The following is a 24,826-nucleotide window of genomic DNA, read 5'->3' as shown; positions in this document are numbered from 1 at the left end:
GGTGAAGAGCTGTATATGACTTGTGGAATTTCAGAATGTCAAAGGCATACAAAGAATCCTAAAAGTTTAGGGACACCTGGGTGGCTCAGTGGGTTAAGCGTCTGCCTTCGGCTCAGGTCATGATCCCAGGGTCCTGGGATCGAGCCCCACGTTGGTCTCCCTGCTCAATGGGGAGCCTGCTTCTCCCTCTCCCTCTGCCTGCAGCTCCCTCTGCTTGTGCTCTCTCTCTCTCTCTGACAAATAAATAAATAAAAATCTTAAAAAAAAATCCTAAACGTTTACAGATAGGATAAAATGGTATTATCTACAAAGAAACACGAGTAAGAATAACATCAGATCTCTTATAGGCAACATGGAACGTTAGAGGGTATGCAGTGCTTCCAAGTTCTGAATCAAAACTAAATATGTACATAAAATTCCATATCCAAGCACACAATCAATCATGAGGGCAAAATAAAGACACTTGCAGACACATTTATTCTCCATGTACCAGATATGAAAATATTGCTTAATAAAACATTTCAATAAATAGAAAAAGAAATTTAGGGAGAAAAACATGAGATAAAAGAAAGTAAAAAAAAAAAAACACAAAAAAAAACAAAAAAACAAAACATGAGATTAAGATTCAGGAAAAGATGACCATAAAATGGGAAAAAAAAGTATAAAATAAATTAAGGACAATCTATTAAAACTGATCTAAAGTATGGTTTCTTATTTCCAGTTCAATATCCCTTGCACTGATTTTGCAATCAATCCTTACTGCATTTGGAGTTCTGTTTAATTTCAAGTTATGGTTTTATAGAAAAGAAAAAGAGATAATAAAATATAACTAAAAATACAAATGAAGCCTATAGATACGTTGACATATGAGGGCCATTTTTTCCGTAGACATTTTTTCCATGGTTGATTATATCTATACTTCACTGACTCCTTTTCAATAATCCTTGTTTTATTTATTCCTACCTAAAATTAGCACATAAAAAAGGTGAGATTAATTTAAAAACATGAAAATTACTTACCTATATAGTAAAACATAAAGAATTATGAATGTGACTGATTTAGGAAGGAGAATTGTCTTGTAGAGATGCCTAATCCAAGACTTTCCAGCAAAATTCATCAAAGAGGAAATTATTGGTGCTCATTAAATCTAGTTTTTCTCTCCTCCCTCATGCCCCAGGAAGACCGCCCACCTCAGGTTGTTGGGAGAGGCCATGTGATTAGTTCTGGTCCATGGCTCTCGGTGGAGGTGATGTTCCTCACTTGCAGCCTGGAGAAGAGTATGAGTGCCCCACATTCTCTCCTTCCCTGTTCACGGCAAACCCAGAAGCCACCTGTTGCCATGGTAGCGCCACAAGGAGGTGGAGCTTCCATCAGCTTGCACCTCCGAGAGATTGTGTGCGGAAGAGGGGCCTCCCCTTCTCATGTGAACAGCATTGAACATACAGTGCGAATAAGAAATAAAAATTCCTTGTGTTAAGCCACTGCGGTTTCGGGGTTAATTTGCTACCACAGCATAACTTAGCCTCCCTTGACAGGAGCTCCCTGTGCCTCACGAATCATTTGCAAAAGTCTTTGCTAAATTTCTTTAAGTTATGTTTAAATTTTTCCTGTGTAAACTGACATATACCCAAGGTCATTAGAGCCTTTTTTGAACACTTTCGTTGGAAAGTGGCTTTATTAGGAAAGACATTGATATTTCTATGGAGTAAAATTAACTAAGGAAAAATGAAATGTCTGACAACCAGAATACTTTTGCTCCCTGAGAAAGCTTATTCTTCCTCCTCCCTTCGCTCACTGTCCATAAACAATAAATGCAGAAGATTTTCTGAGAAAATGCCTCACTAATTTGTGGAATTAACCTCAAAAGACTTTGAGATTTTCAGCTAATAACCTCTCAGTTTTGGAATTGGATTCTGTCCCTTAGAAAGCTATATCTATATTGTTGAACCAAAATTTAAGAAAACACAAATATTATTTAACCAGAAAAAATAATACCACAAATGTTAACCTGTTCTCTTGATAATTTGGAAAGCTTGCAGTCTGTTTCAAACCTCAATATAAGTATTTTTTCAGCTAGCCAATTCTCTCTTTGTAACCCAGTTGTCCCCATTCCTGTTCACATTGGTGTATTTTGTGCAAAAAAAAATTATGAACCTTCAGAAGAAAACATATGTGGTCATCTATTCCTTAACTGCCAACACACAGGATTTTAACATAGAGTTTATTTTAAACTAAGCCAAGAAATCCTTGGAGTCCAAGTTGTTTTTCCATTAGAGGTATGAAACTTGGCCCCACATGTTTCTGTTCTGGAAAAAGTCCATTGACGCTCTGAATCACCTGGTAACATAAATTAACATTAGGTAGGTCTTAGAACATAACCCTCATAGGCACAGCAGGAAAAAGGAAATTGGAAAAATATAACCCTGCTTTCAGAATGTATTCACTTAAAACTTCACAATATTCATTGCCCAGTAGGAATATGTCAAAATAATTAGACAAGCGTTCTGTACTTAAGAACTCTGTGAAGTGTTGGTGGGAATGTAAAATGGTACAGCTGTTGTGGAAAACAATTTAAAATTTAAAATAGAATTAACATATGACCCATCAATTCCACTTCTGGGTATTTACCCACAAGTATTGAAAGCAGGGTCTCAACGAGGTATTTATACATCTATGTTCACAGCAACATTATTCATGATGGCTAAAATGTGGAAGCAACCCAAGTGTCTATCAACAACAGATAAATGGTTAAGGAAAATGTGGTATACACACACACAATGGAATATTAGTCAGCCCTTTAAAGGAAGGAAATTCTGACCTCTGCTACAGCATGAACGAGCCTTGAGGGCATTACACTAAGTGAAATAAGCCAATCACAAAAAGAAAAATACTGTACAATTCCACTTACATGAAGTACTTACTAGTACTTCAAAATTATAAAGACAAAAAGTATAGTGGTGGTTACCAGGGGCAAAGGGGAGGAGAAAATAGAGAGTTATTGTTTAATGGGTGTAAAGTTTTAGCTCTACAAGATGAAAAGAGTTATGGGGATGGATGGTGGTGATGGTTGCACAGTAACATGAATGTATTTAATATCACTGAATGTGAATGTATTTAATATTTAATAAAAATGGCTCAAATGGTAAATTTTATGGTATGGGTATTTTACCACACTTTTAAAAAGTGAAGAAAAATTCTGTGAAGAACTCAAAATAATCATGGGACCAGAAACGTAGGTATCTGTAAGTAAGAACTAAATATGAACTGTCTGTTCTCATGGTGACTTAGCTAGTACAAACCCAGACCATCTGAGTTCAGAGACTGTCATTTTCACCACTATGCTGTCTCTGATTTTGTTCAGTGCGAGAATTTCTATCATGCTTAGCAAAACTCAGATTATCTAATTTGGTCATTGGCTGAGTATCTTCTTCCATAAGAATTATCAAGTTTTATATTACAAGAGACCACAGAGTTCATCTTACCTAGTCTTTCCACCAATGCAGGGTTCCCTCATAACATACGTCTTCTCTGACAACAAGCCAGGCTCTTTCTAGATACCTTTGATAATGAGGAGGCCCCTAATCTGAGGATCAGAAGTGTTTTGCTAGAAAAGGTACTTGACAACTTTTAGAGATGGCAAAATCCACCAATGTTTGTCAATACCTTTCGGTAACCAGTTTGCAAACCACCAACAAAAAGTGTAAGTATGAAAAGTATCACTTAAAATTCCTCAATGAAACATCAAATGTTATGGTGAATAAAGTGTTCTTTACCATAGAAGGCAATGTGAGAGTATTATTGACTTGAGTCACACAATCTGTCTCATGAATAAATGCATATCTTAAGTACACCCATGTTGAAACAATTGGACTTTATGTGTTTGAAGACATCTAAACAGCAAATGTATGCACCAAAACTAATTTTTTTTGTCAGTGAGTTGGACAAACAACCAATAGGTTTTAACAACTACAGAAGGAAAAGAGAGAGCAATGCTCACCAAAAAGAATGGAGGTGACTAATGGATCATGGATAGCAATGTTTCAAAGACAGTTGCAATATAGTTGGGAGTGGTAGAAAGTGCACACCAGGGGCAATAATGATTGTTATTATCATGGTTTGGCTCATAGAAAAATAATAGCACATTTAAGTGCTATTGATATTAATTTAATGATGCACTAATATTTTCTGAAAAATTACCAGACTTTCAGTAACATCCATAGAGTCACACACTCAAAAAATGTGTCCTTGATAGATAGCTGTGAAAGAATGCTTCCCTTGTTAGGGCACCTAGGTGGCTCAATGAGTTAAGCACCCAATTCTTGATTTTGGCTCAGGTCATGATCTTAGGGTCTTGAGATCAAGCCCTACATCAGGCTCTACACTGGATGTGGAGCCTGCTCAAGATTCTCTCTCTCCATCTCCCTCTGTCCCTCCACCTCTACTCATGCTCTCTCTCTCTCTCTTTCTCTCTCTCAAAAAAAAAAAAAGAAAAGAAAAGAAAATGAAATTGTTTCTCTTGCATTCCCCAGCAGGCTTAGAATTGTATTTTATCTTAAAAAAGAGTTAAACCAAACAAGAGATGGATATCCCAGTCAGGAACTAAGACATATAATAATTCTTTTTAAGTTATTTTATAAATATAAAATCAAAGGAATAATGAGAATTAGACACATATTCAAAAAACTCCAGTCTTGCCTAGATCATAAGTGATGAACTTTAAAGGCAAGAACATCTTAAGATTGTTTTACTTTTATATTATAATAACTAAATATAAATATTTTATTTGAATCAGGAGTAAATTTAGATCAGTAAATGCCTCATTTCTAGAGCATTCAATTTGCATTTGGGCATCAAAACACATACTTGCTTATAAATAAATCCTTCACATAATTATACTTCTATGGTACTTTGATAGTTATGGTATGTTCCTGACCACCGAGGGGCTCAAAAAAGATCATTCTATATATAAATTGTTTTACTAAACAACCCTCCCACTGAAAAGTAATTACCACCAAGAATCCATTTTCAAGGGAAATACAGAGGAACAAACACAGTTTGTTATTTATTAATACTATTAGCTTCCCTCTGCATTAATCCTAGCCTAAGGATAAATATACCTAGTCTATTACAGTTTAGTTCACAGATTAGAATGACAAAGTGGAGTACAGACCCTTCAGGTCATAAATATCACTAAAAGAAAGAATTAATTTTGAAGAATTTTCAATTACATACCAAAAAGCTATGAGTGTCCTTGTTCCAGGTCTGTTGCCTCTGATCTGTACAAGAAAAAGACAAGAAAGGGGTCATGAGGTTTCTGCTTGGACCTCACTACCTAGAAGGAAGTCAGAATCTTACCACATCACCCCTGAGAAGAGGCAACAAAATAGTAACTTGCCCATCATAAAAACTACCCAATGTCTCTCTTGGAAAATGAGACAGAAAGTTCTATCTCACAGGAAAGAAGACCTAGGTATAAACTAGCAGGAAATCATTAAGCTGAGATCCCTTGGAATTGAATGTTTTCTAAACGATAGTGTGAAAATAATGTTCAAATCCCTTTGAACACTACTCAAGATATATTTTTACTTTATTTTTAAATATCTTGAAAGATGTTCACATGGATTTAGAACTTCCATCTGTTTTCCTGGAATTCTGTCAGTGGGAAAATGTTTCGTATTAGTAATAATCATCCCACTCATTGCCTAAACCATAAGTTTAAAAAATACAGATTTTTTAAGACTTCATTTTTTAAGAGCAATTTTAGGTTTATAGTAAAATTGAGAGGAAGGTACAGAGATGTCTCCTAAACCCCCTGCCCCCACATGTGCATAGCACCACCCCCATTATCAACATCACTCACCAGAATGGTATATTTTTTACCAAGGATGAACCTACACTGACATATCATAATTAGCTAAAGTCCATAATATACCTTACAGTTCACTGTTGGTGTTGTACATTCTATGTTTATAGAAAAAATGTGCAGTGACATGTATCTATCATTATAATATCATATGATATAATATCATAGTATTTTCATTGCCCTAAAAGTCCTCAGTGCTCTGCATATTCATTTCTCCCATCCCAAGCAACCACTGAACTTTTTACTGTCTCCATAGTTTTGCCTTTTCCAGAATGTCATATGGCTGGAATCATACAGTATGTAGCCTTCTCAGATGGGCTTCTTTCACTTAGTAATATGCATTAAAATTTCCTTTATGTCTTGTCATAGCTTGATAACATATTTCTTTTTAGCACTAAATAATATTCCATTGTCTGAATGTATCAATTTCTTTATCCATTCACCTACTGAAGGACATCTTGGTTGCTTCCAAGTTTTAGCAATTGTGAATAAGCTGCTATAAATATCCATGTGCAGATTTTTGTATGGACATAAGTTTTCAACTCCTTTGGGTAAATACCAAGAAGCATGATTGCTGAGCTAGCTATATGGTAAAATTATGTTTAGATTTTTAAGAAACCACTGTATTCCAAAGAAACTGTCTCCCAAAGTGGCTATTCCATTTTGCATTCCCATTAGCAATGTATGAGAGTTCCTGTTGCTCCACATCCTCACTGGCATTTGGTGGTGTCAGTGTTCCAGATTTTGGTCATTCTAATAGGTGTGTAAGTGGTTAGCACAATTCTGTTTTGGGGTGCCTGTGTGGCTCAGTCGTTAAGTGTCTGCCTTCAGCTCAGGTCATGATCCCAGGGTCCTGGGATCAAGCCCGGCGACAGGCTCCCTGCTCTGCGGGAAGCCTGCTTCTCCCTCCCCCACTTCCCCTGCTTGTGTTCCCTCTCTCACTGTGTCTCTCTCTGTCAAATAAATAAATAAAAATCTTAAAAAAAAAATTCTGTTTAATTTAATTTCCTTGATGACATGAGGAGCGTTCCTTTTACATGATTATTTTGTATGCTTATTTGCCATCTGTAAATCTTTGATGAAGTGTCTGTTAAGGTATTTAGTCCATTTTTTAATAAGGTTGTTTATCTTCTTATTATTGAATTTTAGGAGTTGATTGTATATTTTGGATAACAGTCCTTTATCAGATGTATCTTTTGCAAATACTTTCTCCCAGTCTGTAACTTGTCTTCTAATTCTTTGTATTGCCTTTGTAGAGAAGTTTTTAATTTTAATGAAATCAATATATTAATGTTTTCTTTCATGGATCACATCTTTGATGTTATATCTAAAACAATATCACCATACTCAAGTTCATCTAGGCTTTCTCCTACACTATCTTCTGGGAGTTTTGTGTTTTCTATACAGGTCTATGATACAGTTTTAAACATAATTTTCTCCATCACTTCCTTAAGTAGAGATAATCATTTTTGTGAAGGGTGTATGGTCTGTGTCTAGATTCATTTCTTCGCCTGTGGGTGTCCAATTATTCCAGCACCGTTTGTTGAAGAGACTATCTTTGCTTCAATGTATTGCCTTTGCTCCCTTGTCAAAGATCAATTGACCACATTTACGAGGGTCTATTTCTGGGCTCTCTATTCTGCTCCATTGATCTATTTGTTTATCTTTTTACCAATACCACACTGTCTTGATTACTGAAACTTTATAGTAAGTCTTGAAATTGGGTAATGTCAGTCCTCTAACTTTGTTTTTCTCCTTCAATATTGTTTGGTTAGTCTGGGTTTTTTCCCTCTCCATATAAACTTTAAAATATATTTGTCAATATCCAAAAAACAAATTGCTGATATTTTGATTGGGATTGAATTGAATCTATATGTCAATTTTGGAAGAATTGACATGTTGACAACATTGAGTCTTCCTATCCATAAACATGGACTATCTCTCTAGCTAGTTCTTCTTTGATTTTATTCATCAGAATTTTTCCTCATATACATCTTGTATACATTTTGTTAGATTTATACCTAAGTATTTCATTTCTGGGGGACTAAGGTAAATGATAATTGTGTTTTTTATTTCAAATTCCCCTTGCTCATCATTGGATATAGGAAAGCAATTGACTTTTGTATATTAACCTTGTGTCCTGCAACCTTGCTATAATCAGTTATTAGTTCCAGGAGGTTTTTTGTTTGTTTGTTTTTTGGGAGTTTTTTGTCAGTATTACAGACTTTCTACATAGATGATCATGCCACCTAAGAACAAAGAGTTTTATGTCTTCCTCTTTATCTATATCTTTTTTATTTTCTTTTCTTGCTTTATTGCATTAGCTAGAACTTCTAGTATGATGTTGAAAAGTAATGAGAAGAAACATCCTTGCCTTGTTCCTGATCTTAGTGGGAAAGCTTTCTCACCATTAAGTATGGTGTTAGCTATAGGCTTTTTGTAGGTAGTCTTTATCAATAGCTATCAATATAAGTATAAATAGTTCCCTTCTCTTCCTAGTTTATGGAGAGTTTTTAACATGAATTGGTGTTAGAGTTTGTCAAATGTTTTTTCTGTATCTATTGATATGATCATGTGATTATTCTTTTTAAATCTGTTGATGTGATGGATTGCATTAATTGATTTTTAAATGTTGGACCAGCTTTGCATAACTAAGATAAATCTCACTTGGTTATAAAAATTCTTTTTATACTTTTTTGGATTAGATTTTCTAATATTTTATAGAGTACTTTTGCACCTATGTTCATGAGAGATATTGGTCTATAGTTTTCTTGTAATGTCTTTGTCTGGTATTGGTATCAGGATAATGCTGGCTTCACAGAATGAGTTAAGACATATTCTCTCTGCTTCTATCCTCTGAAAAGTCTGTAGAGAATTGATATAATTTCTTCCTTAAATATTTGGTAGAATTTGCCAGTGAATCCATCTGGAACTGGTTCTTTCTGTTTTGGAAGGTTATTTATTATTGATTCAATTTCTTTAATAGATATAGACCTATTCAGATTATCTATTTCTTCTCATGTGAGTTTTGGCAGATTGTGTCTTTCAAGGAATTGGTCCATTTCATCTAGATTGTCAAATTTGTGGGCACAGAGCTACTCATAGTATTCCTTTATTATTCTTTTAATTTCCATGGAAGCTGTAGTGATGTCACCTCTTTCATTTCTGATAATAGTAACTTGTGTCTTCTTTCTTTTTTCCTCAGTTAGCCTGGCTAGAGGTTTACTGATTTTATTGGTCTTTTTAAAGAACCAGCTTTTGGTTTCATTGATTTTTCTCTATTGATTGCCTATTGTCCATTTCATTGATTTTTGCTCTAATTCTTATTATTTCTTCTTCTTACTTTGGATTTAATTTGTTCTTCTTTTTCTAAGTTCCCAAGATGGAAACTTAGATTATTGATTTTAGATTTTTCTTCTTTCCTAATATATGCATTCAATTCTATAAATTTCCTTCAAGCACTGCTTTTGCTGCAAGATTCTTCTTTTTTAAGCCTGTATATTTATATCTCACAGTAAAATGAGATGGCAGAAAAACATGATCTGTAAAGGACAGATACATTTTAAGAAGATCTGTTTTTTAATGACTCATCTGTTTCGAATATTTGGTTTTTTTAACCTTTTAAATTTTCTTCCAACTTTTCATTTTGAAAGTTTTTAAAACTATAGGAAAGCTGTGGGAATATTTAACAATGAACATCTGGATAGCCTTCACTAGATTCCTAAATTATTACCATTTTGCCACATTTGCTTTATCTCTCTGTCCACATGAATAAATATTTTGCCAAACCATTTGAGAATTACTTATAAAGATGGTTCACCTCTAAAAACTTTAGCATGGACATCACCTCACACCTGTCAGAATGGCTAAAATCAACAACGCAAGAAACAACAGGTGTTGGAAAGGACATGGAGAAAGAGGAACCCTCTTGCAATATTGGTGTGAATGCAAACTGGTGCAGCCACTCTGGCAAATAGTATGGAATTTCCTCAAAAAGTTAAAAATAGAATTACCCCAAGATCCAGGATTCACACCACTAGGTATTTATCCAAAGAATACAAAAATACTAATTCAAAGGGATGCATGTATTCCAATGTTCAAAGCAACATTATACCATAGCCAAATTATGGAAATTGCCCAAGTGCCCATATACTGATGAATGGATAAGAAAGAGATATTACTCAGCCATAAAAAATAACGAAATCTTACCATTTGTGATGACATGAATGGAGCTAGAGAGTATTATACTAAGCAAAATATGTCAGAGAAAAACAAATGCCTGTGATTTCACTCATATGTGGAATTTAATAAACAAAGCAAATGAACAAAGGGGGGGACAAAAAAAAAAAAAAGAGAGAGGCAAACCAAGAAACAGACTCTTAATTATAGAGAACAATCTGATGGTTACCAGAGGAGAAAGCGGTGAAAGAATGGGGTAAATAGGTGATAGGGATTAAGAAGGGCACTTGTGATGAGCCCCGGGTGATGTATGGAAGTGTTGAATCACTCTATTGTACACCTGAAACTATTACACTGTGTGTTAACTAACTGGAATTTAAATAAAAACTTAAAAAAAAAAAATTTAGCATGTACCTCCTAAGAACAAATATCCTATCATGATTACACAATAATAAACATACTTGGGAAATTTGAAGTGATACAATTATCTAATATGCAGTTCAAATTTTCCCAATTGTCTCAGGAATGTTCTTTTCAGTCTAGGTATTTATTATATTTTATTTTAAATCCAGGACTCACTCAAGGTCACCATTGCATATACAGTCATACGTATATAGTTCCTTTTGTCTTTGACAATCGACATTTTTGTAAAGTCCAGTTGTTTTTTGCATAATGCCCCTCAAATTGAATTTATCTAATTGTTTCCTCACAATTAGACTCAGGTGAAAATTTTGACAGAGGCACACATGTGAAGTGGGAATGCTTTTCTTCTTTTTGTACATTAGAAAAAGCACAAAATAGGTCAGATTAATATTTTCTTTCAATCAATAACACTTAGCGATTATCTCCTATAAGTAAATTTAGTGTCATAGTTTGCAGCTTACAAAACGCTTTGACATGGATTCATTTACTCAATTTGCACAACCACCCCACAAGGTAGGTATTTTTAATTATGTTTTCTTGTTGGATGCAAATCTATCCAAGTTTATAGAACCAGGAAGACTATATCTGTGGCCAAAATTTAAGCATAGAAATACCATAAATATCACACTGAGGAAGAAGCCCTGTGTTTTCATGTCAAATGAATCTAGATATTTTTTCTCTTCTACAACTTGCACCTCTCCATTGTCCAAACTTTGTGCCTTACAGTTCCAGCTGTATGTTAAATTACAAGGTAATGTAATATTATGCTTTATCAAAACATTTTCCAACTGTAATGATTTGAAATTACAATAATCAAAGCAGAAACAACATAAAAGTGGATGAGTGTTAGCTGTATTGAATGCCAAGTAATTGGCTTTTGTTCATGTTTATGTCTTTGCATTTGGTGCAACTAGTAATTCACCAGCTCTTCTTTTCTCCCTTGAAAAAGACTTTTTGTCAATTCCTTCTACTTCCCAAAGCATGAAAACAGCATTGTTTCATAGCATAGTCATCAGGATTTGTACAAGGATTTCTTAGCATATTAAATTAATAACGTTTTAATTTTCTTTTTAACCTTGAGCTTCACATTCCCAGTATTGTTTAGTTTAGGGTCAAATCAAGAAACATTTGGCTATCAGTGTATGTAACTTGATTCACAACCAATAGCATAGATCCTTAAGTAGACATTCTAGCCAGAAAGAGCATAAACAGATTTTCCAAGCTGTGGATTAAGAATACTGATGGGAATAAAAGTCAGACAACTTTTACAGTAATACTGAAATTCAAAAAGCAATACCACCCATGTCCAGGTAAGGACAATTGCAGGTGCTTGTTTGGGTGGTATTCACACTCAGATATACTATCTAAATCATTTTGAGTTCGGAAAGATCTTAAAGAAATAGGGTGATATTTTCCACTGATAAAAACCACTTTGCCACATCCCGAGAGCCTCAAGCTCAGATGACAGATCAAGATCCACTTACATTTTCATCTGTGCACAATTTCTCAGCACTCAGTGATTTGAATACCTCATTTCAAAGTAAAAGAGTAATTTCAAATGCCTAAATAATGGGTGTGATATTATTGTCCTTGTCCAGTGTTCAATTCATAAGGAAGCAGAGACAGAATCCTGAAAATACTCAACGAAAGAACAAAACTCCTTTTTCAACTTTCACAGAGTTCTGCAAGCGTATCATTTTCTTTTGAACTGGCATATTATTTACCCCCTTAAAAGAAAAATCTACATTTTAATCCCAGGAAATGCATTATTCTCATTGTTCATTTGGATTAGTTTTCAAGACAACTACAGTAAAGGAAGCTGCATTTGATACTTCTGCTTTGAGCATATAAATTGTCCGGGCCCGAGTGATGAAAAATTTTTCAGCTGTGAAGTCTTTAATAGAACACATATCATTCCTTTTTTTCCACCAATCCTCATCAACAGACTATTATCATCAAATAACAATAAGAGAGGCTGCCTGCAGTTAATTTAATCACTGTAATTTCCCAAAAAAATAAAGACTGATGTCTTTTGAAAATTATTCCAATTATGTCTTTGAAAATGAGTTCAAAATTGTTAAAATTACTACTTTCAACACTATATTAACCTCCACCAAGTGCTATTAGTTATTCTCATGATCTTCCTAGAGCAAAAAATGACATCAGTGCTCAATTTTTTTATTTGGTAAAAATTCAACTTTGAGATGCCACAATTATTTTTAAAACTTTGCTCGAGTTCAATTCACTTAAGGTTTAATCTAACCCTTTTCAAATACATCCCGAGAAGCAATTTCTCTGCTTAAAAACAAAAACACAGCCAAAATTCATTTTATTGGATCACATAAAATCAAATTATATAACCACTTGAAAATAAGTAGAAGATAAGTAGAGAGAAGGGATCACAGAAACAATGATGAAGATAACAATAGCCAACATTTATTGAGCTCTGATTATTACTTGATTTGCGCAGGCCTGTGCTAAATGGAGTACAGGCACTGATCATTTCGTTTCCACAGCAACCCTATGAAGAGGGTCCTGCCTTTATTCCCATTTCACAGGTGAAGACCATCGCCGTGAAATCTGCTGCTGTGGCCAGCATTGGCAGCCTGCGAGCCCCCCAACCTCCTCTAGCTACCCCGCCCCCGCAACACACACATGTTTCTGACCACTACTTTGATGAGGACTCTTCCTTTGACCTCATGATGAGCTCTCTCCCTTAGAAACCCACAGACACCCCTTCTAGAAGAAGAAAGGAAAGGAGTAAGAACAGGGAAGGTCCATTCCCAGAGCAATGCTTCCTCCCACGCTGCCAGGCTTCCTCGCTCATCTTGGCTTTAACCAGCATTCCCAGGGCTCTCCCTCCAGTCCAGCTCCTTTTGGGGGCCCGGACTTCCGTCAAGTGTGTATTGTCTAAGCTGTAACTGCAGAGAAGTTTCGCCCCTCTTCCCCGGTGCTCTGGACCCCCTGTGTGCACCTGCTTCTGCCTGAGTCCTTCCTGAAGCAGTTCAGCCGCTCACCCACCGCTGTCTGGCTCCGCCAGGGGGGAGGCGACCCGCTTGGACACGCAGGTGCACGTTAGCGGTGGGTTGGCTGCAACCTAACATTGCGGATCATGTTGGCAGACTCTCACCCTGACGCGGCTCAAAATACTATTATTTTGGATAATTTGAATAATTATAAATTATTCCAAAATTGTTAGCTATGTGAGGGAGGCAAAACGCATGACTCTCAGACTTTTCCATGTTTCGATCCTTGATATACAGTGAACTCTGTATGCATTTCATGAGGATGAAGGCAAGCACTGAGAAAAAGAAAAGAAAGACGAGGAAACTGAAGGAAAGGAGGCCTTGGGAGTGAGGAATTTCAACGGTGTGTTATTGTTGGGACCTTGACCGCCAGAGAGGCCAGTGCTGAAAGGCACAGGTTTTATTCAGGACCCATGTTCACCATGTCCTTACTCCAAAGTTGGCTCTGCCAATAACTTAGCATCTATTCCACTTTTGGAAATAAAGCTTTTGATATAAAAAAAAATACATAGTTGCATTGTTATAAACTTAAAAATGCAATAGAGCAGTTAGTAAAACAAAAACCACCCATCATCTCAAAGTCCAGAGATACCTACTCTTAATGTGTATTTCCTCCTCCATTTTCTTCCATTCATTTGGAAAATTTGTAATGTAAGCAGGAGTATTCTATATATATAGCTTTGTGTCTACAAGGCCTAATCTTAGAGCTCTGCATGGATGTGGATTATAGCTAATATTTGAGCTGTGTGACAACTCACATTTAGAACCTTTAATCACAGCACAGGCCTGACATTCCGCTAACTTTATCAGGCATGTACGAGATTTTGGACAGCACCCTAATGAACTGTAATGCTCTGAAGAGCATTCTTTTCTTATCTCAGTTGTTGAGCAGGAGGTCCTAGGGTGCCGAATAATCTGAACGTCCACATGTACATTTTCAGTGTTTGAAAACCAGTACATAAGGCACAGAAGTGCTTTTGAGAACAAGACCAGTAACACTTTTAAGGTTCAATGATTGGGGCAATCTCAAATATTTCCTTGTTTAATGCTTCTGTTATTTTAGGGAAAGAGCTGCATAAATGGCAGAATGCAAAGATTGTTTAACTCAAATTCACTGTTAATAGGAAAACAGAAGATTTAAGATCATCTGGCTCAATTTTAGAGAACCATAAAATAATTTCCTTAAAAAAATGTAAGGGCATATTAGAAAAATATATTACAATGGTATTTCACATACACACCACTTTGATTTCTCAAATTGTCCCCCAAGTGTCTTTTTAGAATTGGATTGTAGAAAACTTCTCCATAATTACTCAGGCTAAATTTAAACCAGCATCTTAACTTTAACTTCCAAAACACTTCATGAGTTATTATATAATCAATTATAGAATCTCAAGTCAAGAGGACACTTTTCTTTGTTCGGAATATGCCCAGTTAACTCAACTCAAAAATGACGCAAACTCAAAAGAAAGCAAAGGAAATGGAGAGTAGCCTTCCTTTAAAAAATGAAATACTGGGGGTGCCTGAGTGGCTCAGTCCCTTAAGCGTCTGCCTTCGGCTCAGGTCATGATCTCAAGGTTCTGGGATCGAACCCCACCTCAGGCTCCCTGCTCAGCAGGGAGTCTACTTCTCCCTCTCCCTCTGCCCCTCCGCTCATGCTCTCTCTCTCAAATAAATAAATAAAATCTTTTTAAAAAATGAAATACTGTTAAGGGTCTCTCCTTTCAGTGGAACATGAGCAACTCCTACTTAGGTTACCAGCTTCAGCGTTTCCCCTTTCTCTCTCTCCATCTTCTCTCTTTCTCACTCTCTCTCTCTCTCTCTCTCTCTCTCACACACACACACACGTGATATCAAAGGAAGAAAGGACACCAGTATTTCTATTTGTTGGGGTATTTCGCCCAGAAGCTCTCAGCAAATACTGCTATTTCCTTCACAGAAAGGTTGTGAATCATCCATGACTTAAAATGCTGTTGTCAAGGATTAGCCTCCTAAAACCGTGGTCAGTCCCAGCAAGGGGCTTCATGAAGTCAGGTTCCTGCTCTATGCCCAACCATGTGTCAGTTCTGCGAGGGCAGAGGAAGAGCCTAGGGAAGGGCTGCTGAGCGCCTGGGTGGGGCGGGCGTATATGCACTTGTTGGTTTTACCGTGGATGCAGGGCATACTTGCATTCAGAGAAAGGGTGCTATGACTTTAAAAAAAAAAAAAAAATGCTTTTGAAATTGTGAATCGATACCCTTCTGATTTATTTTTCCGAAATTCACACATTCTATGCCTGAATAATTTATAAAGTCCATCATTGGGGTAGTACATAGACAATGAAAACCCATTTTTAGAACTGTTATAAGTTAACTGAAGCTAATGTGACATATTACCACCTCTAGTCCACCATCTTAACGCTCATTTTCTAAGACCTCATGAACAAAGGAGGAAATTTTTCCCACTACTATGTGTTTTGCATCTCCTCCCAGAAGGAAAGGACAGCTGCTGTCCATCTCCATTAAAAATAAAAGACAGGTTTGGCCTCTTTGTGGGTAAAGACCAAAAAAGAGGAAATTTTAGGTTAAACCGTTATACCAACAGCATTCTCACTTATTCCACACCTCTGAACATTTTTATTTTTATTTGAACGCAGACATTGAGAGAAATGGATTTTTTTTTCTTTAACAAACAAGCGAAGTAGATACCTCCCATCCAAAATGTATTCAAACAAGTAAACATCGTGCTTCCCATCGGCTTTAAAGAAGCAGACATTTCATGTGCCTCAGCAATTTACTCTGCTTTTAGATGAAATCAATAGACACTCCCCTTCCATAGGTAATAAAATTAGAATTCTTATATTAAAAAATAATAGCTTTTATTGTTACCAGCTAGAAGTGGCCTTAAAGGAGAAGTTGCCTTGATACTCGAACCCTGAAAAGAAGAGCTGTTAACCAACTATTCTAAACCCAAAGTGAATATCTTTGTTAGACTTAGCTCCACATTTAACTGGCTTGTAATCAATAAATGTATAAAATAAGTTAACTCAGCCACTTTCCAAAGCATATATTTTGCAGCCAGTTATCCTGGGGCATTTGCCAGAAAGTTATATTAATCATTTAAAATATTCCATGTGTGCTGTACTGAGTTTCATAGTTGAAACGAGCATATGGTTCTATCAGGTTTAAATTTTCCAACATAAAAATGACTGTAGTCATATTGTGGTCCATGTGTCTATGGCCTTAAATACCCTTGTATCTATGAATGGAAATGGATCCCAAACTGTTCCAAGTGGCCTTTCCTCATGCTGATTTTAGGCTGGTATGTTCTGAGATATTTGTCTTATTAGAACCTGTGGTAAGATCATACTCCTGCAATTGGGAACAGGGTCTTTCCAGAAGAGAGTCTACATTCCCAGTGTCAAAGAACTTGGAAAGATTTGGACTCTGAGGCATGGTAGGAAAAATTTCCCTCTTTGTTCTATCTTGGCCTTGCTCTCTTGAGCTTAGACTTTAAGGAAACTTTTTTTTTTTTTAAGATTTTATTTATTTATTTATTTATTTGAGAGAGAGAGAGCACAACGTGGCGGGCGGTGGGGGGATAGAGGCAGAGGGAGAGGAAGAAGCAGACTCCCTGCTGAGCAGGGAGCCCAGCTCGGGGCTCTATCCAGGACCCTGAGATCATGACCTGAGCCAAAGGCAGATGTTTAACTGACTGAGCCACCCAGGTGCCCCTACTCTAGGGAATCCTACCAGAAGGTTCTTTTCCGTGAAGATGTTATGAAGGTGGCTGCAGGTTCATGGAGGCAGTCCTTGGAGTGTGCTGGGAAAGAGGAAAGCAAAAAAAATCGCATGAGGGTGAGCTGGCCTACCAGTTCTGAGAGCAGGCATCTCTAGAAATGGGTGTACTCATTTTGTAATTAATGGGATATACTTATGTTGCTCACACTCTCTTCCTTGTATAGTTAAGTTATTGCTAGCTGTTCAAATATAGTAGTAAATTCCAGTAACATTCTACTTCCCACTGGCCAATTCACCTGGCATGGTGACATGCTGGCTCAGGCCAGAGGTCATATTACAATATGGACAAGTCCTGTATCTCCCTGTGTCAATGGGCAGTAGAGGAAAATAAGGCTTCTAATGCACAGAACCAGAAACAAGTTTATGGGGAATTCTTCCAAATGTAAAGCTCACAGTTGAAAGAAACATGAGAGAGAAATCCTAAAAACTTACATTACCAGTAATCAACTGGGAAGCCAGAAGAATTTTTCTAAACAATCAATAAAAACAAAAAAACAATTCTGATCAACTTATGCTAGATGAAAGACTGTATTATCTTTCTATGTTCTCTAGACAAAATGACTTTACAAAATCATTGTCATATAGAGGGGCAACCAAAAATCACACAGATAAAAATGTAGGGGAATGTATTTTAGAGATATGTCAGGCAGTTAATTTTAAAATTATCTTATTTTTCTGGATAATGTGCTGCTTTTGGTATTTTGTCAGTTTTTTAAAATTTGAAATTTATTCTCATTGCTGTCATGTCTTTTAAATATTGAGTTTCTTACAACACCCTCTTTGTAATTTTGTATTATTTTCCCTAAGAAGTCTCTCCAAATTGTATAAGATTCAGGCCCCACAAAGTCTGGATCCACCCTGGCTATCCGATTCCTCACATGACAGCTTGGTCTCAGCTGGACTATGGCAAAGGATGGGGTGATGGTGGAGGAGGTTGGGGTGGGGGTGGGTCTAGGGGCTGTGCCCACATTGTTGTTGTCATCTCCTGGGGCCTTGCAATAGTGGTAGTCAGAGATTTGTGATGTTCTCCAAGGGGCATGAGAATTTCAGGCACAAGATTTGAGACTGTATGATCCAGGCACCCCTCCAACCTTGAAATATTAGCATTGTATGTTGTAAAATATGCCTGCAGATTTCCTGTTCTCCAAGCTAGTAAAGCATTTGTTTAATTTCCAGCATAGAATAGCTGTATTCCCATGCTTGCCAGGAGCATTAAATCCAACTGGCTGGCTTTCGGTCCATGTCAAACTCTCAGTTACAATAAGCAATACTTACATAATATGTTTAAAGGCATATCCATTACTCTATATCCCAGAGTTATTTACTACTCAGAGTGCTGAGACTTCAAGAGATCTGTGATTCCCTAAAATTATATGCAGAATTTAATGTGTGTCTGCATATATAGCTTTCATCAGAGTCTCAAATTGGTCCATGACATGTAAAAATTAATAATCACTAGTTTACATTTCGAGAGTAAGTACCTCCAACGAGGTGGTACTAAAAAAAAATAATACTTTATACCTCCAAAAAGGTTTTTAAAATTACACTACATAATTTTAAACCCATTTTTATATTAAGCTGGGCCAGCAGAAACATATGTCATTGATTACACTGAGAAATTATAAGAGATAGCCCAATGAAACAAAGGAAGCTTTTAAACGTACCGTTAATTTCATTACAGTGTATCATTACTATGGACTGAATTAGGTTTCTCCCCAAATTCATAGGTTAAAGCTCTAACCCCCCAATATGAAGGTATTTCGAAGTAGGCCTCTCAGAGGTAATTGGGCCACCAGGTGGAGACCTCATGATGGTTTTAGTGCCCTTAGAGAGCTAGAGATGAGAGAGAGAGAGAGAGAGAGAGAGCACTTTCCCCTCTCCCTGTGAAGACACAGGAGGAGGATGGCCATATACAAGCTGGAAAGACAGGTCTCATCAGAACCTGACCATCTTGGCACCCTGATCTGGGACTTCCAACCTCCAAAACTGTGAGAAATAATTTCTGTTGTTTAAGACACCCAGTCAATAAAGTTGCTATAGCAGCTTGAGCTGACCAAGACAGTCATTATGAGGTAAGGTCTATGGAAGAAATTTCTCTCTAGTTTCAGTAGACAAAAAGTTGGGCATCTCATTTGATTTTACAGGAGATGTGGTCATGAATCTATAACTGTTTCTTACCCTTTGCATTGCATATCATAAAACTTACAATCAATATGTCATTGTACCCTAGTAAAGATCTAGTGCCTTCCCACATACACTTTGTGTATTAACTTCACTCGAAGACACCTCTTACTTTTCACAATAACCTTTTCTTCTGTTCCTTCTTGCAATTTCATTCTATTTTGTTGTATGCATTTATGCAACTTGCCTTAAATCCTTTCACAAACAAGGCAGATTCTAAGTAAGAATATGAATGAACAAATGAAGGAATGACATTTCCACTTGAGAATTAAAAATATAAATGTTCATTACTGCATTTGGAATTATACGCAAATGTGTATTTGAAGAAATTTAATTTATCTCAACCATGCTCATAAACCTATGAAAATGATTTATGTATGCCAGGGGTTCTTAACTTAGGGCTCATAAACACTCCAGGGGACCTGCAGACAGAATTCAGGGAGTCTGTACACTTAGATGGGGGAAAGCTGATCTTCATTTGCACTGATCTCTAACTGAAATTTAACATTTCCTTCAAATACAAATATTGGCAACAAACCACGGAAGTATTTAGGAGTATCTGTGAATTTGTTTCCCATAGAAATCCCAGGTACGCTCGTCTCCCATTTGGGTTGTTGCAGCTATCCGAAAATATCACTTACACTTATCATCACCTTCAAATGTCACTACACTTGCTGCTGCTAGATTATGTTAATTAACGTATTAAAAAAACACATTATTTCTATATCACAAAATTTTTTATAATTATATTTTTATATATTTGGTTTCCTTGTAGTACTTTGCGTTTTGCTTTAGACATTTCAGAACATTATTCTGAAAAGGGGTCCATAGGCTTCCTAAGACTACCAAAGGTGTCCAGGGCATAAAAGAAGTTAAAACTCTGACAACACAAACTGTATTTAGGTAACATCTTTACGAGTGCTTGCAAATATCTTACTGAGATCTGTACCATAATTAGGGAATGGTGGTTTCTCTTGATTGGACAACAGTGGCATTCTCTTGTCAATAAAAGGGAATAGTAGAAGCGGCATGAGTCTTCCTATCCCATTGACAAGTTAAGGTCACAATCAGCCCACACGCAGCAAACCTATTTCTTAGGTCTGCACCTGCAACTTCTGAAAAAAAAACATTTAACAGCTTTGTGAAACTCAGGGTCAGCGTTTCTCTTACTGAGAGAGAGAAAAAAAACAATTGATTTAACATTTCAAACCTCGACTAAGAAGCAGTACATTTGACTCAATCATGTAAAGACTCATTATCTATTTTGCAAATTATCTGAGCCCCTTCCTTTTATTTTTTTTTTTCTCCCTTGCATGTCAGGCTTCTTTTGAATTTTTATCAGACACTTTGGTACTTTTAGCACAATTGGAATAGGGCAAGAATAAGGAAGTAAAACAAAAGGCTGTCAGTATGATTACTTAACACACACTTCAAAATTATTTTTAGTTACTGTTGTGACATTCACAATGAGGACCTGGTACAAAGAAGTGTGAGTGTCTGTGTGGGTATGTTGAGGGGAAGAGTATACCACCTCCAAACAGCCATGGGCAAAGGCCTTTGTCCCCACTTCCCAAGTCTGTGGATCTAAGATTAGGAGAGAGAATATGGACCCATTAGGGAGATTCCCCCACCCCAGGACAACGCAACTCAAGCGTGAAGCCAGAGTGAGGAGGCATGGTGGATCCCTGGATGGTGGAGTTTCTTCCTTCTCTCCTCTGGGCCAACAGGAGGATATTACCCCTGGGCCCCCTGCCCCATTCCAATGAAAGGTGTAGTTGGAAGTTGGATTTCATAAATAAATAAGGCACCAGATTATCTAAAATCTTCTGAGGATACATCACTTTGTATAATTAATAAGTTTTCCAGATGGCTGACTTATCCTTTCAAGCAATGGCACCGTTTTCATGTTAGTTATCTTAGACGACTGACTGTATTATTAATGTACTATATACCCCCTACATACGTAGAAAAGTAGCCTGAAATTAGTTTAATCTTATACTGATGACTCTGGGTCAACACTGAAAAAATCCACTTTCTTCCATGGGCACATTACAAGGGTAATTTCCAGGATCCACACGGGGTCTTTGACCCTTATATTGGAACTGATGCTGAGAATTGAAGCTGCTTTTTCCATTTTTTGTCTAATCCTTTCTTGACAGACATTACTTTTATCCTCCAACTAGATTTGAAACCAGATATGCAATCATGAATAGATTGAGGGCTTGAGGACATCTTGAATGGAATAAAAAGCACAATGCATGAGATTTATTATTTATGGTTTATGATATCCATTTGAGCATTCATAGAGTTTTACTGATTTGCTGATTCTTTGAAGAGTGCTAGATGTAGGAGTTTATAATGTAATTTCCAAATAAATGAGATTCAACTGTACTTGGTTTCCTGTGAAAATCAACCAGAGAGCCTTCCACGTCTACCCTTGCATGTCTATATACAAACTCAGAACAGAGTTTATTCCAGTTTCTGGTTGACAGCAAGCTTCTGTTGTTGAATTAGCATCCTGAATTCAGTAACTGACATATTTACGGACTTTGACAACCCAAACCACTAGGTCCCACTGTCTGAAATCTCTGAGTCACATACTCATTTTCACAGAGGCAGCAAAACCAAGTGTTCCCACTTCCTCTTTCACCCAAGCCTTTATTTGTCTCATTGAGTTGTAACCACACAATGTGGTGGAAGGACTATGGACGTATATTGAAATCCTTCTTCTGCTTCCAGCTCACTGTGGAACTTTGGGGAAACTACTTTTTCTCAAGTCTGTAAAGTGTTTTCACCTGTAAAGTGAATATAATATAACTTGGGACCCAGAGTGTTTGTGAGAATGAAGTGACATAATTTCCATAAATTTACTCAGGTCGTGTCAGGCACTTAAGCAGATGCTTCAGAATTATTTGTGTCCTATCCTTTCCCTTCTTCCTTTATTTTCATGTTTATTGACTTTGCAGCACCCACATATATAGATCACCTTCAAAATACATAGTTATTGTCTTCAGCGAGGCATTGTTGAGCAACAGCTAACAGCTTTAGCAACGCTTCTTAAGTGCCCTTCAGATTTTGAATACAGTTGTATGACAGCACTTCCCACAGTGTCTTGGGAACATGTACATGTATAAGCCTGTCAGCCCTCAGACTCTGGATTTCTTGAGGTGAGAGTTGACATCTCATGCACCATTGTATTCCCAACACTTAGCCCATTACCTAGGACATTTGCAAACATTTAATAGATGAATAAAAGAATGAATCACTATTTAGATATCTTAAACAAAAGTTTGCATATATTAGGAGTTTCCTAATCTGGTATCATAAAAATTTGGATCAGGGGACGCCTGGGTGGGTCAGTAGGTTAAGCGTCTGCCTTCAGCTCAGGTCATGATCCCAGGACCCTGGGATTGAGCCCCAGTCAGGCTTTCTGCTCAGCAGGGAGCCTGCTTCTCCCTCTCCCTCTGTCTGCCACTCCCCCTGTTTGTACTCTCTCTCTTTCTCTCTGTCAAATAAATAAATAAAATCTTTAAAAATTAATTAATTGGTAATTAATTAATTAAAATAAATTTTTTAAAAATTGGATCAGAAACCAGAGATCCTGAAAAACAGGAGGCAAAGATGACCAAATCCATAGACGTTACTTACCCGTGGCTCTCCACTGACCTCCTACCACCACACCTGGTTCATAACATTAACCTGGGAAATTTCCAACTGTATCTTCAATTCAGAAAAGGAAACAAATCTTCATTTGCATTTCTAGACAGAGTCAGTCTGCTATGCCTAAAATAGTGTGTCTATTTTAAATCATAGGAAAATCAGTGAGAAGGCTTGTACCCTGGCTGTCCATTCACTCAGCGCTCTCCATGTCAATGCTTATTCAATCTTTCTTAGGAGGGGGAAAAAAAAAGCTGTAGCTAAATAGCCTGGTTCAGCACAATTGCCTTTCAGCTGTTTGGACTTTTGTCTCCTTTACCCCCTTGATACTTTTCTATTATGCATTCCTCACCAGGCATTTCTCCATTTCCATGACAATCACCAGGCCCCCCATCTTTGTGCCTCTCTTTAGATATTTTCATATACACTGTGCCTTTACTGAGAAACCCCTTCCTGACCTTCTCATCCAAACTTGTTTCCTTCAATTCCTTAAACCCTAACATTTTAAAGTAAAAAAAAAAAGACCTTCAGTTTCAGTCCAACAATGCAGGGCAATCCCCTCACTTCTTTGCAGTCAAGAAACTAAGACCCAGAGATGCTTGTGACATCCATCTGTCAGAAAACTCTCAGGATCAACACACCAAACTTTATCAGCTCTTCTTAGGAAAGCACTTACATGGCAAGGAAGAGACAGGTGGATGAATACTATGGAACGCCCACCAGCTCTAGTCTAAGTGCTTTCACATGTGCTCATGGTATCCTTATACTGAATCCATTTTATCAGAGACAAATGTAAAACTCAGAATGGTCAAAGAGTGAGGAGAGGAAGATGGTGGTAGAGTAGGAAAACCCTAGGCTCATCTCATCCCACAAACCCTAGATAATTATCAAATTATCCTAAAGACCCCAGAAATCGACCTGCAGACTGACAGACCAAACTCCACAACTAACAGGAGAGAAGAGGCCACATTGAAGAGGGCAGGAAGTGCAAAGATGTGGTTTAGGGGATAAACAGGTCATGGGTGCTATGGATGGGAGAGAGCCATGGACGAGGAGAAGGGTGAGAAAGAGAGGAGCACACAGGGGAATGCACAAGGAGAACATTTCCCCAAAGCCATTGGCTTGGAAAACGAGAGGGACTGAATTTTGTGAGCTCTTGCAAGATTTAAAGCCTGGAGTTTTAAAGGTCAGCGAGCTTGGCTGGGATAGAGCCCAGAGGGCACTGCACTGCTCCTAGGGAGAGGGCAGGCAAACAACCCAGTGGCAGACAACATGGAAATGATGATCTGGGGGAAGGCCTGGGGCACACAGAGAGGAGAATATTTGCTCTTCTCAGAGTGTGTCCTTGAGAGGCAATGTTCATGGAGATACCACTCTGGGCACATACAGCTGACACCATTTCCCTTCCCCACCCCTCAGCATGAACACAGAGCCACCTGCAGGAAGGAGAATAGCACCAACACTGGCTGCCTAACTTGCTTACACCAAGCCCTACCTCCCTGCATTCTGGTAGGACTGCCCTTCTCAGTCAAGCTCACTTCAGTCCCAGTACAGCAGGCCCCTCCCCCAGAAAACCAGCACAAACCTCTGCCCATACCACATATTCCAACCAGAGAGTTCTGCAGGGCCAAAGTTCTGGTGGAGTTTATGTCAGGTCTCAGTTCATAAGCAGACCAAAGCACACCTAGTGAAAACTCACCACAATCAGGCCAGAGACC

General features: G+C 37.4%; 1 protein-coding gene across 4 annotated transcripts in view; it reads right to left on the bottom strand.

Annotated features, from left to right (window-relative positions):
* IPCEF1 (interaction protein for cytohesin exchange factors 1) overlaps positions 1 to 24,826 on the bottom strand; it is a 172,636-nt gene that overhangs the window by 113,415 nt on the left and 34,395 nt on the right. For 3 of the 4 annotated variants that reach the window (XM_078054554.1, XM_036100227.2, XM_036100229.2), the window contains exon 2: positions 5,233 to 5,276. The exons of the other annotated variant lie outside the window; for it this stretch is intronic. The gene's annotated coding sequence lies outside the window, so the exon portion shown is untranslated. The remainder of the gene's footprint in view (positions 1 to 5,232; positions 5,277 to 24,826) is intronic. 4 annotated transcript variants of the gene reach the window in all.

Source organism: Halichoerus grypus, chromosome 9 (genome assembly GCF_964656455.1).
Source record: "Halichoerus grypus chromosome 9, mHalGry1.hap1.1, whole genome shotgun sequence".
Classification (NCBI taxonomy): Eukaryota; Metazoa; Chordata; class Mammalia; order Carnivora; family Phocidae; genus Halichoerus; species Halichoerus grypus.
This window is presented reverse-complemented; position numbering and strand designations above follow the sequence as displayed.